This window comes from Cydia strobilella, chromosome 2, assembly GCF_947568885.1.
Source record: "Cydia strobilella chromosome 2, ilCydStro3.1, whole genome shotgun sequence".
NCBI classification, from domain to species: Eukaryota; Metazoa; Arthropoda; class Insecta; order Lepidoptera; family Tortricidae; genus Cydia; species Cydia strobilella.
In genome coordinates this window covers 27,288,587-27,304,018 of record NC_086042.1, presented here as the reverse complement: position 1 = coordinate 27,304,018, position 15,432 = coordinate 27,288,587, and the positions used below count along the sequence as shown (strand labels likewise).

The 15,432-nt window shown below is 39.5% G+C and overlaps 1 protein-coding gene and 1 long non-coding RNA gene across 2 annotated transcripts in view; one reads left to right on the top strand and one right to left on the bottom strand.

Moving 5' to 3' along the window:
- The window catches only part of LOC134755151 (structural maintenance of chromosomes protein 4), a 77,044-nt gene that overhangs the window by 22,113 nt on the left and 39,499 nt on the right, over positions 1–15,432 (top strand). The window lies entirely within an intron of this gene.
- LOC134755224 (uncharacterized) lies at positions 4,913–6,135 on the bottom strand. Its single transcript, XR_010129014.1, has 2 exons — positions 6,067–6,135; positions 4,913–5,033 (listed from the first exon to the last, which is right to left on the bottom strand). It is a non-coding gene; the product is annotated as an uncharacterized LOC134755224 (long non-coding RNA).

The following is a 15,432-nucleotide window of genomic DNA, read 5'->3' as shown; positions in this document are numbered from 1 at the left end:
TGCAGAGAGGCAAAAGTACAGCGTTCATTTTAGAACAGAGAAAATACCTAGACAATATTCCTTTGTTGAACATTGCATAAACAAAAGACAATTTCAAAAGAGAGTATACACCTATTTGTTGATGCATTAGTAACCTATGTAAGAAAATTAAAACTATGCTTCGTGTGCTGGCTATTTAAAAACATTCTAAAACTATAAGACTTAACAAAATGAGATAAAATAATACCTACAGGGTAAGAATAGGTATTGTCTATATGACTTAAGTACACTATGTTCCTGTTTAGAACACAGAGAGAAACTTGAGTGACATTTTGCTTTATAAACATCACTTCTAATAGGAAAGAAAATTAGGTTTCTTAAACCTAACTATAGTAGTTGCAAATTAATACTACTAAGAAAGAATGAGTAAGGCGGCATTAAGTTACTTTTAAAAATTAAGTTTCCTAAATGTAAGTATGAAGTGTTTAGAGAAATGAGAATAGGTACCAGCTGTCGTCTTAGTACTGAGTTCTCATGGTAGAATTTTAAAAAAAGTAGTTTCACTTTCAATGAGTATCAGTAATAATAATAGAGTGCTTTAGCCTTCAATTGCAAGACCTATAAAAGCAATGAATGAATAAATATAAGAATAATTAAAGTGAGATGGAGCAGACTAACTTTGACCTTCAAGTAGCGAGTAGACCTGAACGAATAGAACCAGAGATGGCGGTGAGACAACGATGTGAAGTAGGACTACGAACAACATCTGTGGAGACCTGAAATTTTACCAGCGACCAACAAATTTGAAGAAAGAAGAAATAAATTAATTTTAGTGCAGTCGCTTGGTGTCTTTTGAAAAAAAAAAATTGTTTAAATTATAGTGGTCTCTTTCACATTCATTGACATAGAAAATTGAGTTCATCTTGAACCAACAGTAAGCATTTATATGTAAGACTATTTTACATACACAGCAAGTAATTTATAAACAAAATTAAGTACAGAGTAGTTAAAATTTTAGAGAATTTCCTATACAGTTTCAAAAAATACAGATTCTTGTTTTCAGTAAAAGTAATAAATAATACATCTTTCTATATATTATGTTAGACAAGTAGAAGGTCAAAGTATTAAGTAAGGTTGTAGGCTAGCAAACAGGGCAAGTGGCGTTTCAAAAGTAAAGATGTGCGAAGTGCATGCGTTAGCAAGCTCAAAAAATAGCTAAGAGAGATTTCCTTAGAAACCACCGACTGTGATAACATTATAAGAAGCAAAAGCGTCGCTCCACCAGTTGGGTAGCCAATTGTAACCAGTATATTAAGCTATAGACTCTATTTGGGTTCTCTCAGGGTTGTGGGTCTCGACGCTGCTATCACAATACACGTCTGGCAGTTTCCAAGATATCTCCTAGTAGATAAAATATATGAAGCTAAAGAAAGATTGGGCGCCAGCACGCATAAAGCGTGCAAAAGAAAAGAGGATTAATATGAGATAAAATAAACTATTGTTTGAGCTCAGTTACACATTTAATCACAATCCTTAAATAAATAGATGACGGGCAGTAGGCCTGATACAGAATTTACATACTTATGGTAATTATGCTAGGGTGAACTATGTTATAATGAGACGTTAAACGTTAGAAAGTCTATGAAGTCCTGTTTTCACGCTTAGCACTTTGCACTTCAAATCAAATCTAAGAGGCCACTATTGTATGTTCCTTGCTAGGTTAATTTAAGTCTTAAGAGATCACTAAAAGAAATTAGAGTTGACCACACCTGAGACACGTGTTGCTACAGAGGCAGCAGAACTGCGGCTACATGCCGCTCCAGTGGCGCGCAGCAGACGGCAGGAGTCGCGATGATACGCAGCGAGACCGTCGTTGCGTATCCAGCCAGCCGTTCTAACCAGTACGCCACAGCCGCGATGAACAGCACGGAGTCACAAGAACAATACTGCAAGGGCAGGCTGCGCCAGCACGTTCCAGAAGACAAAGCCAGGTGTGCAGGGGCGAAAGGAAGGACCCGGGGAAAGGACCGGCTTTCAAGCCGGACTCTTGATGAAATTGTTGGTATCAACCTCTAACATGTTGACCCGAAGCCAAGTTAAAATCATTCACAAGGAACTCAAAAGAAAGGACGCCATTGCCACGTTGTATGCTCGCTACGGGTTATAAGCTGCAAAGTGTATTTGCATTTTAGAGCTGCTCGCTCGACCAGAATTGACTCTCCATCGACGATGTTTCCCTCTTCACGCCATGCCGAATTGAAAAGTCACGGAGCATCGTACGCCTTCCACGTCCCCACGTATTTAAGTTGCCATATCAAGAGGACAAAAAAAACTCACACTCAGCCATCGAAATTATCTTTATAGTCGGTCAAACCAATCTGTCAGTCAGTGACAACTGGAAAAATCATTCATCCCTTTCTTTCGGGTGCCGGTACTAGTGCAAGACAAACACGGCATGATTCTCTCTGTCTATGTTTGAAATGAGACAGACTAAAACCAACAACAAACAATTGACAAACTATGAGTCTAAAATAATTTGAGAAAGACGATGGAATATATGGGAAAATAATCCGTGTGCGCTATTTTCAATTATACTCCCAGAACAAGACCTTAAATAATGTATCGAAGCATCTGAGAACACGCCTTGCAGTAAATGTTGCCAGGTTTATGCAAAGGTGTTATCAGACCCCGACAGATGGCGTTAAACGCCTTCGACCCGACTATCGTTTTAATCTACTCAACACTATTCCTAATCTCGCCGCTAGATGTCGCCAGGAGTGTCGAAACGAGATTGGTTCCAAGTTACGATTTTGAACCGTAACAAACTGAGAAATTCGACTATCAAACCAATGCAAATAGTATAAATGGTTAATACTCAGTGAGCGTAGGACTGAGGCACTGAGCCGTTCTTCATCCGAGGAGATAACTTGCTAGTATTTGCATCATCAATTCATCACAAATCACTATCACAACATTTATGCGGGGCAGTCAAAAGCGAAACTTATATAAACTATTCCATGGTTGATTTGTTTATATTTCGAATTTATCTGTGTTTGTGTAATTTATCCCTGTATGTATGTTTAAATCAACAGCTTTTCATGCATTATGTCAGAAAACTACCCGGAAGGTATTAGGTATGACAGCTTTTGGCGAAGTACAGCATACTAGGGTAGGGTTTATTTAATACTAGTAGGGCAGTTTCAGGTGATAATGTGGAAACGCAGGACAAAAGCACCAATTTTATTTCAGTTACTTGTTAGGTCCATAGCTTTAAGTTTTTGATAGGAACCAACTCCTCCGTCGGCCATCTTTGATTTTATGGCGGCCAAGGTTTGGACCTAACAAGTGCCTGCTTTGGTGCTTTTGTCCAGCGTGTCCACATTTACGCCAATTTGTTCGAGCACTCTGCCCCATATACGGCTATTCGGAACGGATTGGATAGGAATGTTAAGCTAGGGTTTGCTGATTCAACGTGCTTACATTGCGTCGCACAAAACGGAAAAATGCTAAAAATGTCGGAACATGTAATCTTTGACAGAGACGTGTTAAGATATTTGTCAGCACCTTGACCGTTTAGATAAGTATAACTGATGGCAACATTAGCTACTTGACGTGTACAACTGAGGGACTGGCATCCAAACATGTAAGTGTCTAAAAAATTATATTCTGTTTTTTTATTCCGTAGACTAAAATGACATTTCATTTGGTACTAAGAAATGTCATGCCTTACACATGAAACGTCATTTTCGTCTACGGAATAAAAAAACAGACCTTACAGCTATTGTGTCTATAAATATTTTTGTTTGACATAGCTATTTCAATAGGTAGATTTTGATAAAACAACATGTAGAGAGCGTATGCCGTACGGATTGACATAGGCTACTTTGTTTTCCATTGAAGTCCACCCCCTGAGGGGAGGGACGGTAAAGGCAGACCGAATCAAATGGACAGTGCAACCCAATAATACCCCTATAATTAAGGGGCTATGAAATTAATCTTCAAATGTGAACAAGGTCCCTTTATTTCTTCAGAATCTCTTCATTTTGATAACAATGGAACCAAGCGTGAAACACTTTCATAACGGAATTATCCAAATCTGGAGCGATTTGGAAATCTCTTTGTAGGCGTATTTGAGAAATCGGGGAACATTTCAATTCAATTTCATACAAAAACTCCTCCACTCTTGTTCGGTGAAAGGTGATCTCGAATAGGGAGAGTGGCAAGTCTATATACCCAGTGATGCGTGTATTGAAAATGAGTAAATGTACGAGTAAAAGGTGCCAATGAAAAGGAAAAAAAAAATTTAATTTTTTAATCGCATTAAAATCGTTCGGTAGCTCCCCCCCCCCCACCCTCGCCGAAACCGAATCACCCAAACCGAAACCAACGAATGGGCCCTACGGAAGACCAGCGCTGGCTTTATAGCTAGCATTATGCTGAGTTGATGGGTCCATTTCGTGATGCACACTTGATGATTTCTTCTTTTCTTGCTGTTGTTGTCTGTACATGTTCGTACTTGTGTTGTGATCGTCACGAATAAATATCTTTTATCTTTATCTATCTAAATAGTATGTAGGAATAGTTTAAAACTTTCCTAATCCTATTTTACCTAAATTTGGTCAAAACATTTCTGACAATATATTTGCGACCATCGTCTCAATTTGGTGCGAAAAAGTTCAGGTGGCGTTTTGGTTCAGGCGCATAAGTAACGATAGGGCATCTTATTATTAATTAATAAAACTAAACTTTGTAGATAAAACTTGTTATTAGTATTTTTTGTAATTTTAAAATTTTTGGCTTTCTACTACCAAATCCTTTGCGTTTAGTGCTTTGCCATTTTCAACCCCGCATGTGTGACTTGCACGGCCCGTAGTAGAGTATTGTCCAGCCTACTACTCCAGGGTTTACACACCTGAACTCGCACATACTGTGATAAGTCTTATGGTCGTAGCCGGAGCAAAATTCCTTTTCTGGTGGACATCCGCATAGTTTAGATATTCGAAGGTGATACATCGGGGGAATTTCGCCGGCCGCCGCCAGTCCTAGAAAGGCCACTGGAACAAAAATAAAAATAAATCACTGTTTATTGAAAACATAATTTAAAGTGTCATACCAAGACAATGCAGGCTTCGTCAATATAACTAAGCAAAAATCATCCGCAACGCGCTTCGTCAAAATATTATGTACGTTGTAACTGGGCAGTTCTCCGCAGAAAAATTCTCCGCGAACAACTACAAAATATATATCCACAACAGGTTTCATCAACTGCCTAATACCTAGTACCTAACAAAAATATCAGTGTGAAAATGTCTTCTTGCGAAAATGATGAGCTTTACGTTACGTCTGAAAAATTGCGGGGAAAGCTTTTACAATAAGCTAAGATTTTCCTTCCGATTATTTTTAAATATTAATTTAGTTTTATTTTTGGATTTTGTGTAAGTATTAGGTGTGAAATGGCAGAGAATATGTTATAGGCCGCGGGCCAGGAACAGATTTCCATGACCAATCGCCTCCCGGGCGAAAACTCGTATAGTGGTTATAACGGCTATGTATGATGAACCCTCGTGAACGTCAGCTGCCGCTCCGTTGGTGGGTTGAGGAATGGCAGCAGATAAAGTTTATAATTTTTTTTTTGTAATTGCCTCCCGCTTGATACTTTGTCAGATGATAGTTTAGATGCTATTGTGAATAAACAAAATCGTCAGCCGATTGTATCGCTGTGGAAAGACCGTCAGCTGGTCACATGAACATGTAAAAAAGGAAATTATTTACAGTCATCGGCGTCATCGCCTCCCGTTTGATTCTTTGTTAGATGATAGTTTAGATGCTATTGTTAATAAAACAAATCGTCAGCCGGTTGTATCGCGGTGAAAAGACCGTGTTACGCGTTTCGGTGGAAAATTATTTTAATTTATTTTATATTTTTTAGTATGTAATGTTTGACGATCATGATAAGAAGATAAGCATAATTTTGACATTGATTGATGGTTTTGAAATTTATAGTGTAATTTTTATCCTGAAATAAATAAATCTAAATCTAAAATCGTAACGTAGAACTAAAAAAAAATACTTTATTTTAAAGCTTACCAAAAACTCCTAACAGCAGCACTATGGTTTTCATGATCAGCTGGAATACTGTCAGTGACTCACAAAAAATGTTCTGCCTTTTTATAGCAATGCGTGTGGTGTGACCAGTGTAATTTACATACAAGGACAGTTTTGCAGATAGCAAAATTATTAGCACAATTTATTGTTTTAATAATTGCCAGTAATATGTTCAGGTTTCATTTAATCGATTCGATTTAACACAACGCAACTATTAACGAGATATGTCGCTGATAATTTCTTCCATAAAATTAGTGACAGAATGGAATCTCTTCATTACTGTGGCTATAATGTGGAAACTACAGCAATGCAATTTATTAAGGAAAATGAGAGTGATACGTGTTTTGCGTTCCATCTTGCATCAGCAGCAGCTGCAGTCGCAATCAGAATGTACCTAATTTTAAAGCCAATGTACCTAATTTTATGGACAATACGCCGCTCGCGCTGGGGCTCATACCACTGCACGCTCGCTCTGGACATTGTGGTAGATCTGGACGCACGTTTAAGGCCCGGCGTCCTCAGGCATGCCGAGGTGTACATGGGAATGCCGAGGCATCCCTCAGGCTTCACAAGGTGTCTTAGACATGCCGGGCATTTCTGGACACTTTGGTATGCCTGAGAACGCCTGAGGGATGCCTCGACATTCTCAAACACACTTCGGCATGCCTGAGGACGTCTCGGCAATATGCTGAATGATCCCTTGCCGTGCCATGCCGATAGTCGGCGCCGGGCTTTAATGGAAGGTCGTTCAGACGTAACTAAAAATGTAAAACATTCGGAATACTCGCGAGTACCTATTCCATATTAAGATTTTCGTACAACTCGAATAAAAAAGTTTATCCAGTTTTTTTGTAGATCAAACTTTCTTTTTGCTTTTTGTAGAAAAAATTATAATAGTCCTTGCGCGCTGGCATTTGGCATGCAGGCATTTAGGGAGCTCAAAAATGAAATTGTTATTTAAAAAAAAAATGGCGGTGGTGGTTGAATTTACCTTCCAAGTAATGGCTAGGAGGCCGAAGACCGACCAGAGCGAGACCTTGCTTTTAAATTCGTTTGGGCTGGGAGCCTTACTATAAGCGAGATGTAATGCCGAAAGAAACATCCCCAAAAAGAAGTAAATAAAACCAAATTACATGGTGATCCTAGTGGACGAATGATTTATCAATATAACCGGAACTAAATAATATGACAGTTTTCAATTACTGTATCCTAAATGGCCCCTTGCTCAATCTATTAATAAATTAAAAATATAGTAAACATGGTCACGCGAGTTTTAATTATACTTTGCCTTTATATTTTATGGGCATGTATTAATCGTTGTACATTGAATTAAATTGTGTGTTATTCAGATTAGTTACGCAAATTGTTATAAAAGACGGATAATGTTATTGCGCGTCATTTGTGTAGGTATCAGTATTTCATCTAGCCATGAAGCCTATAATAGGCCTTCTATTGAGTAAGTAAAATTGATTTCAATATTACGTTTTATGGTTTACGGCAAGCTTTTAAAAAAACTTCGTAGATCCTCCCGAGATTACAGTTGATATTTCCATTTTTTTAAATAAATCCTTCATACTAATTAATAATAATAATTAATAATATAATTAATTTAATAGGCTATGGAGACTGCTTAACATCAGGCGGGCCGTATGCTTGTTTGCCACCGACGTAGTATAAAAAAAACAACACAAAATAATTGAAGAACTCGATATATTTATTTTAAAATGCAGTTTGTATCCCTCGCTTCTTGCCACATCAATACCGTGCCTCCTTAGTATGCCGCATTCCGTTAAAAATAAAGGAAATTATAGTTACTATACTTTTCCCTCATATTTTCTTTGATTCGGTGTTTCGTGACCACGGCTATTCGTCCTCTCCTTACGCGCTGGCCACGACATTGCGCGACTGCCTTCGGCTAAGGCGAAAACCATAGGTGGGAACGAAAGGTCCGATCGCTGTGTTTCGCTCCAACCTATGGTTGTTGCCTTAGCCAAAGCCAAAGTCGCGCATGTCGTGGCCAGCGCGTTACTGTCATGGATGCATATTTTTTCTGCGATTGTTCCGATTTTCGTTACTTATGTGACATACTTCAAGGCCGGCAACACAACTCCTCTGATGTTGCTTGTGTCCATGAGCGACGATAATCGCTTATATATTTAATTATATATCACAAAAAAACGTAATATTTTAATTCTATTTCTGTTTTCACTGCCGAGTTTGAATTTTGTATTCGTGTTATGCGCTTTTTGATAATGGACTGTTCATGTTTACTTACTTCTACTTTACTTGTTTATAACATAACACTTATTTTTCAGTGGCTCTGCTAGGGCTTGTGGTGGCGAGTCCTTTGATGCTGCCCCCTAGCTACGATCCCCTTTGCGGCTGCAAACCGGACCACACGTTCTGCGCCAACGACTTCAGAACCTACACCAGCGTCTGCGAGTACAAATGCAAAAATCCCAACTTTCATGACTGGTATATAATGTACGATGGGCCGTGCAAGCTGACACCTCCTGGATAAACACCAGGAATTCCTGATGACATATAAAGAAAATAATACATTAAATGATTTCTAATTGGGCAAAAGTGTTGTTTATTTTTACTCATTTGATGATTTGTACATATAAAGTTTTTTTATAGTTATGACGCTTTTAAAATTTATCTTCGAAACTTAACAGATTCTAGTAAATTTTATTGTATCGTGTAGGTGTGTCACAAACATACCAAAAAATACTTAGAAGTCCTCCGGACCACAGTTTCCTTATGTGTATTTGGATTGCTAAGAAATGCCTACACGAAACTTCTTACTAGTTGCGTCAGTACACGCCCTTATGCAGCGTAAGGCGAACGCGAAGCGAAGCGGCGCGGGGTGAATCAATCCTTTGATACCTATAGAAGTGTCCTACGTGGGCGATCTCGTTGCGAACGCGAACGCCGTGGGCCTGATGAGCCGCACCGCTTCGCTTCGCGTTCGCGAGTTGTTTGCTTACGTAAGACGCTGCGTTAGCGAACAACCGATGTTCCGAGCTTTTGTGAAGAGTTGAAGACTGTACGAGTCACATTTTTCATCACACTTACTCGAAATAGTATTTTATACAATCGTGATATAATAGAGAGCTTTTCAGTCGAGTACCGTGTTTAAGCAACGAAGCTTGCTGAGTTGCTTAAGGTAAGGTACGAGATTGAAAAGCTTGATTATATCACTATTGTATACAATACTTTTTCTACGAGACAAAAAAATTACACTTTCAACTAGTAGAATCATATAGGTAAACAAACCAAAAGTATACAACTATGATACGCGAGCTGCCGCAGCCCGCGATACCTGCATACTCGTACGCGCCCCGGCGGGTTGGTCAACGACACCTCCTCGTAACTCATGAGGCCCTGGTACCTGCTCCTTGCTAAATTCAATTTTAAGACAGTTTTTTTCTCGATTTTGGCCACCGTAGTCTATGGAGACTAACAAGCAACGCTAAGAGGTTTTCGTAGGGTATGGATGTTGCTATATGAAGGGTGTCACATGCGCATTTCTGACTTATAAAGCAATTGTTTCTACTACAACATAAAATAAAATGTTTTTGTTGGCCAACCAACCACAAAGCAGATGCGACGCAGCAGCGTGTTTAAGTAGGCTAATTTGCATTGAATCGAATCTCCCTAAACAAGAAATATTTTATCGAAATGTATGGCATTCTATTGTCAAAATTTTTATAATTGACTAAACCGTATCGATAAAATTCTTATGCTTGAGTCGGAAGTGCCATAGACTATCCAACGTTGAAAAGAGTAAGGTTGTAGTGTAGCATATCAAGTTGTAATACACAGATTATACTCGACGAGTAGTAAAAAGATCTTATTACATGAAGGTGTACTGAAGGGTGAAGGGTAGGCCTATATTGTTCCCGGGGAGTTATGAATTGTAAAAAAAAGATATAACACCCTAGCGAGTTACCTTTTTAGCATAGCCTAAAAAAGGGAGTCACAACGGTATCCGTACCACGTTTCTTGACATTGCAAAAGATAAATTAGTATGCTCCACGTACGAACAAAGTTGTGATTTGTGCAATGTTCCACCGTGCACCGTTGTAGCTTTAAGACGATGCCAAGAATTTTTAAAGCTTGTTGACGTTGGACTTACTAAAAACCAGGAGATTTAGCTGGTCAGTAGTCGGGTATAGAAGGCCTGCCAGGGATCTACACAGGCGCCTAATATCGGGAAGGCGGAAAATCGTGCAGAATGGAGAGCCATGGTGGACAAAATAACGACCTCATGTGGTCGCGACCCTCAGCTATGAGGAACCGAGGAAGAATAATTTGGGTATATTGGGTAGGATACATCTTGGAAAGTAGGAACTAGAAAGTGGCTCGTGATCCTGGTTTGTGTACATATATATTTGTTTAGTGAGCGTTTTACCTATATTTTTAATTGTCTTTCAAAAACCTGACCAACAAATTTAGTAGAATTGTACAACAAAGGAGGTACAATTAGAAGAAAGATACGATACTTTTCTTCTTTTTGGGTTTTGTCCGACTATTTTTTTCATTTATGAAATTATTTTCCCCTTGAACTGCGACATTTAAATACCTACCAGTCCTAACGAGGATATACGAGTTACTTTTGGGCCATAGTTGGGAGCTATTGGACTATATATTTGGGTGGTGGGCACCCATTACCAGTCCGCCGGACGATATCGGCCTGTCAGTTGTTCGGAACTGTCAAATTTTTGTTCTAACTGACAGGCTGATATCGTCCGGCGGACTAGTAAAGGGGCCCATTACTGTATCTATTTGTGTTCACTTGACAAAGCCTTCTACTTAGAAAGAGGGGAGGAGCCTACCCACTAAACCCACTCCAGCGCTTTCCGCAGTGTCCCGTTTGGGTAGGCCAACTAAGTGACAGTTGGGAGTTGTGTTCATTTATGCAACTGACATTAAAAATTGAAGCTTTAGTATGGAGTGGAGTCAAACTCATGCCATCGGTACTGCTTGCTTCGCTGCTGCTAGATACATACTGAGGGTGATGTTACTGATGTTTAGACAGGTTTCAATTACAGCTTACAGCGTCACAATTTTGCGTCGTGTACCTAATCCATTAAATTAACAATCTATTAAACAAAACCTTTTTTCGATTTATGGCGACAATGTATTGAATAGTTATTGCTTGTAAGATTTGTATGTAATTTATATTAACAAACACCGGTTAGTATAAAAATCTGATTACACTTTTTAGCCCTACGCAGTACTTGAGTTTAACATGAAGACTATACTCGCAGTAGCACTTCTTATGAGTAAGTACAATATTCCTAGAGAATGTTTCGTCTTATTTTACCATGCTTTTAAATCTCTTTATTTAAATCCATCCGTTCTTTTTTGGCGTAAATCCAGTCGGGCTTTATTTGTCCGTGTTTCCAAGACCTTGGCAACTGATCGCCACCATGTGGCCTTCAGTAGTGAATTTTTTGCAGATTAAAACATTTTATTTCTTTATAAAACGTTCTTCATGTAAGTTTATACCATAGATTTAAACAAACATACAGCTTTAATTAGGTATAGACCTTCATGAAAATTGTTTCTTTTTGACTATCACTTATTTACTCAATTGACTTATCTTAAGTGGATCTTGGCCTCCCATACGAGTCGGTACCAGCGTGCCCTGTCTTGTTCTTTTCAGGCCTCTTGTATGTTTACCTATTTCAACATTTTAATCTCCTATTTACCTATCTATCAAGGCTGATCGGGCGTCCTAGGTATCGATGGGGCGGTAGGACTTGCGCGATCTTCAAGCCGATAACTGGCGGGAGATTGCGCAGGATCGGGACAACTGGCGTTAACTCGTCGGGGGCCCAGACTCGTTTTGGGTCGCCGCGCCATTATGTAGTAGTAATCTATTTATATATAATCATTCTAATCCAGTGGCCCTGCTATGTCTGGTGGCGGCCGAGCCTGAGCCAGTTGATTACCCCGATGGCATATTATGCGGTTGCCAACCTGACTACACATTCTGCGCCAACGACATGATCACCTACACCAGCGTGTGCCAGTACCAGTGCGCGCATCCCGGCTTCCACGACTGGTACATTGTGCACGACGGCCCGTGCGCTATTCAGGGTTAATGCCAACGTATTGACGCAGTTTGGTAGACTACATGGAAATTATATATTTATTCATATTACCTTTGTTTTTGTCATCATTGTTGAAAAATCATGCCTTATCCGTCGTGAGATTTTTAGAATTTTTAATCTGGCTAAAGCTTGTAATATTCTATCATCGAAAATATACCATGTGTACCTTAACATACATATGTTCGTATTAGATCTACTACCAATATTGTAATAAAAACTACAAACGTAACACTGTTTTATTTTCTACCTATTTTACTCAAATGACCCAGGTAAAGTCGACCATCCCCATAGTCGGGTATAGTTAACGCTATCTCTACTGAGCTCGTTCACTTATACTAAAAATGGCATTCTGTTAAACAAAAGCCATTATTTCTTTTGTGTGAGCGCGTGCTGGCCTTTGTGCCTGAGGCTCACACACAATGGCCACGCGCCCAATCACAAAGGCCACGCGCTCACTCAAAAGAAATAATGGCTTTTGTTTAACAGAATGCCATTGTTAGTACAGGTAAGTGAACGAGCTCAGTAGAGATAGCGTTAACTATAACCAAGTATGACAAAAAAAATCGGCAAAGTGCGAGTCGCACGTGCGCAACTGCGCACGAAGGGTTCCGTAACATTACGCAAAAAACGGCAAAAAAATCACGTTTGTTGTATGGGTCCCACTTAAATATTTATTCAATTCTGTTTTTAGTACCTATGTTTTGTTATAGCGGCAACAGAAATACATCATCTGTGAAAAACTGTCTAGCTATCACTGTTCATGAGATACAGCCTGGTGACAGACAGATAAACAGACGGACAGTGGAGTCTTAGTAATAGGGTCCCGTTTTTACCCTTTGGATACGGAACCCTAATAGTACATACATGTAGGGATAATAAGTAAATAGTGCACTGCCTTATGGGAATATAGTTCAGATCCGGAAACCGCTTTCAACTTTTAGTATGTTGCTGGGCATGGTACTGGGTCTCCAAAACTGCCGGGAGACAGCGGCGCCGGCCATCTACTTCAGCGGAATGACGTCATCAAAATGACTCCCGCCTCGTTGCGAATATTCCATTTTGCACCCAAACTATGCATTGCACTTACACGTGTGGGGTATTAAACGAAAGCCAATAAAATATTATATATTTCACTAATACACTTTGTACCAAAATATACAATAGTTTAAGAGAAATTTAAAAATAAATAAAAATAATGAAAATAAAAAATTCGATTATTTGGGTTTTTCAACCAAAGCAAAAGTCGGATGTTAAAGTAATGTACTACATGATTAAAGCTGATGTCTCAAGCCATACAATGATATCAAAATAATCAAAATCATTAACGAATCATAATATATTTAATAACCTTTCGTTTGATATAGCACACGTGTATGTATGACTCATGGTGTAGTTATAATTTAGATTTTGCAAATTTCGGTTGTGGTTTCATTTCATTTCATTTATTTATTATCTCATATAAGCTTACAGTAATGTACCAAATCGCTTACACGGTAAACATTATGCATAATTAATTGAAAAATACAAGATTCTGACACAAATAACACCATAGAATTAACAACTACATAAAAGGACAACAAAACACTAATTACGGTTAAACAACCAAGTCAAACATAAAGAATAAAAATAATAAAACAGCGTAGTCAATAAACATTAAAATTATTAATTAATTTTGCTTTGATAAACTTTCCCGGCCTATCTGCAAATATGTCGGCATCCGGGACCTGTGTAATGATATTATTAATAAGGGAGATGGCCCGGGCGGTGGGTGCGTTCGCTGCGTGGACAGTGCGTGTGTCAGGACGCGCCAGGAGGCGCCGGCAACGCCGCGCGGGGCGCGCGCCCCCAGTACTCGCACCCTCCAATCTACAGCTCGGCGCGGGAACTGCCAGACCCACCCGACCCAAAACAATGGGATTGTCAATCCCGCCATTGAACAGGGAATGGTAATGCACTATTAACATTAATTTGCGTCTGAGCTCCAGAGTGTCAAGGCCGACCATTCCCAGGACAAAGCGGGAAGGGTAGAGATATGGATAGTATCCGTACCTCCGCTTATAAACGAATCTAGCAAATTTTCGTTGAATACGCTCGAGCATGAGCACATACTTTGTCTCGTGCGGGTCCCACACGATGGCGGCGTACTCTAACCGGCTCCGAACGTACGCGTAATAAAGTTGTAAGGCTATTCTGGTACTCGAGAACTGCGAGGCGATCCTCATAACAAAACCCAGAGCTTTACAGGCCTTTTTACACGTCATAGTTACGTGTTGTCGAAAGTCAAGTTGTGTGTCTAATGTCAGTCCTAGGTCGCGTATGTCATGTACTCTGTGCAGCTCCGTGTCATTGAGATGGTAAGTCGCAAGAATTGGGTTTTTGGCTCTAGTGAAAGTGATCACCTTACACTTCGTAGTATTGAAATGAAGCCGATTGTCCTTACTCCATTTGGCCACTGCGTCAATGTCATGTTGTAGAAGTTCGGAGTCCGCATTACATTTGATATCAAGAAACAGTTTCAAGTCATCCGCGAACATTAGGCATTTAGCGGCACTGATAACCCTCGGCAAGTCATTAATCATTATTAGAAACTGTGTAGGACCTAAAGTACTTCCCTGGCTAACTCCGGAACGAGTAAAATAAGGTTGTGAATCATAGCCCGCTAGACGCACAAACTGGCTACGGTTATGGAGATAATTAGCCAAAAAACGGATTAAATGTGGTGAGAACCCTATTGCTGCGCATTTCTTAAGTAAAATATCATTGTCTACAACATCGAATGCCTTTTTAAAATCAAAATATGCCGCATCCACCTGCCGCCGACCGTCCATTGCTGTTGTAACGTAGTCTACGAAGTCGGTGAGGTTAGTTGCCGTAGAACGGCCCTTGCGAAATCCATGTTGACTGTCGGCGAGTTGAGTTTTAATTTGTTGACTTATTTTGTGATCAATGATTGTTTCAAATAACTTGCCGAAAACTGAAAGTACCGCTATCGGCCTATACCCCGCAACGTCCTTTCCAGAACCACTTTTAGGCACTGGAGTAACACAGGAGTGGTCACATGTATGACGCCATTATTTGTCACTCAGGCACTATAGAGATTGTCTCCCAGCAGTTTTATGATCCTTTTTATATTGCTAATAACATACTAGAAGCTTATGCGGATTATCCTGAAAATGACCAATTTCGATTTTTTTAACTTTAATGCATTTGTTCTAGCAAATAC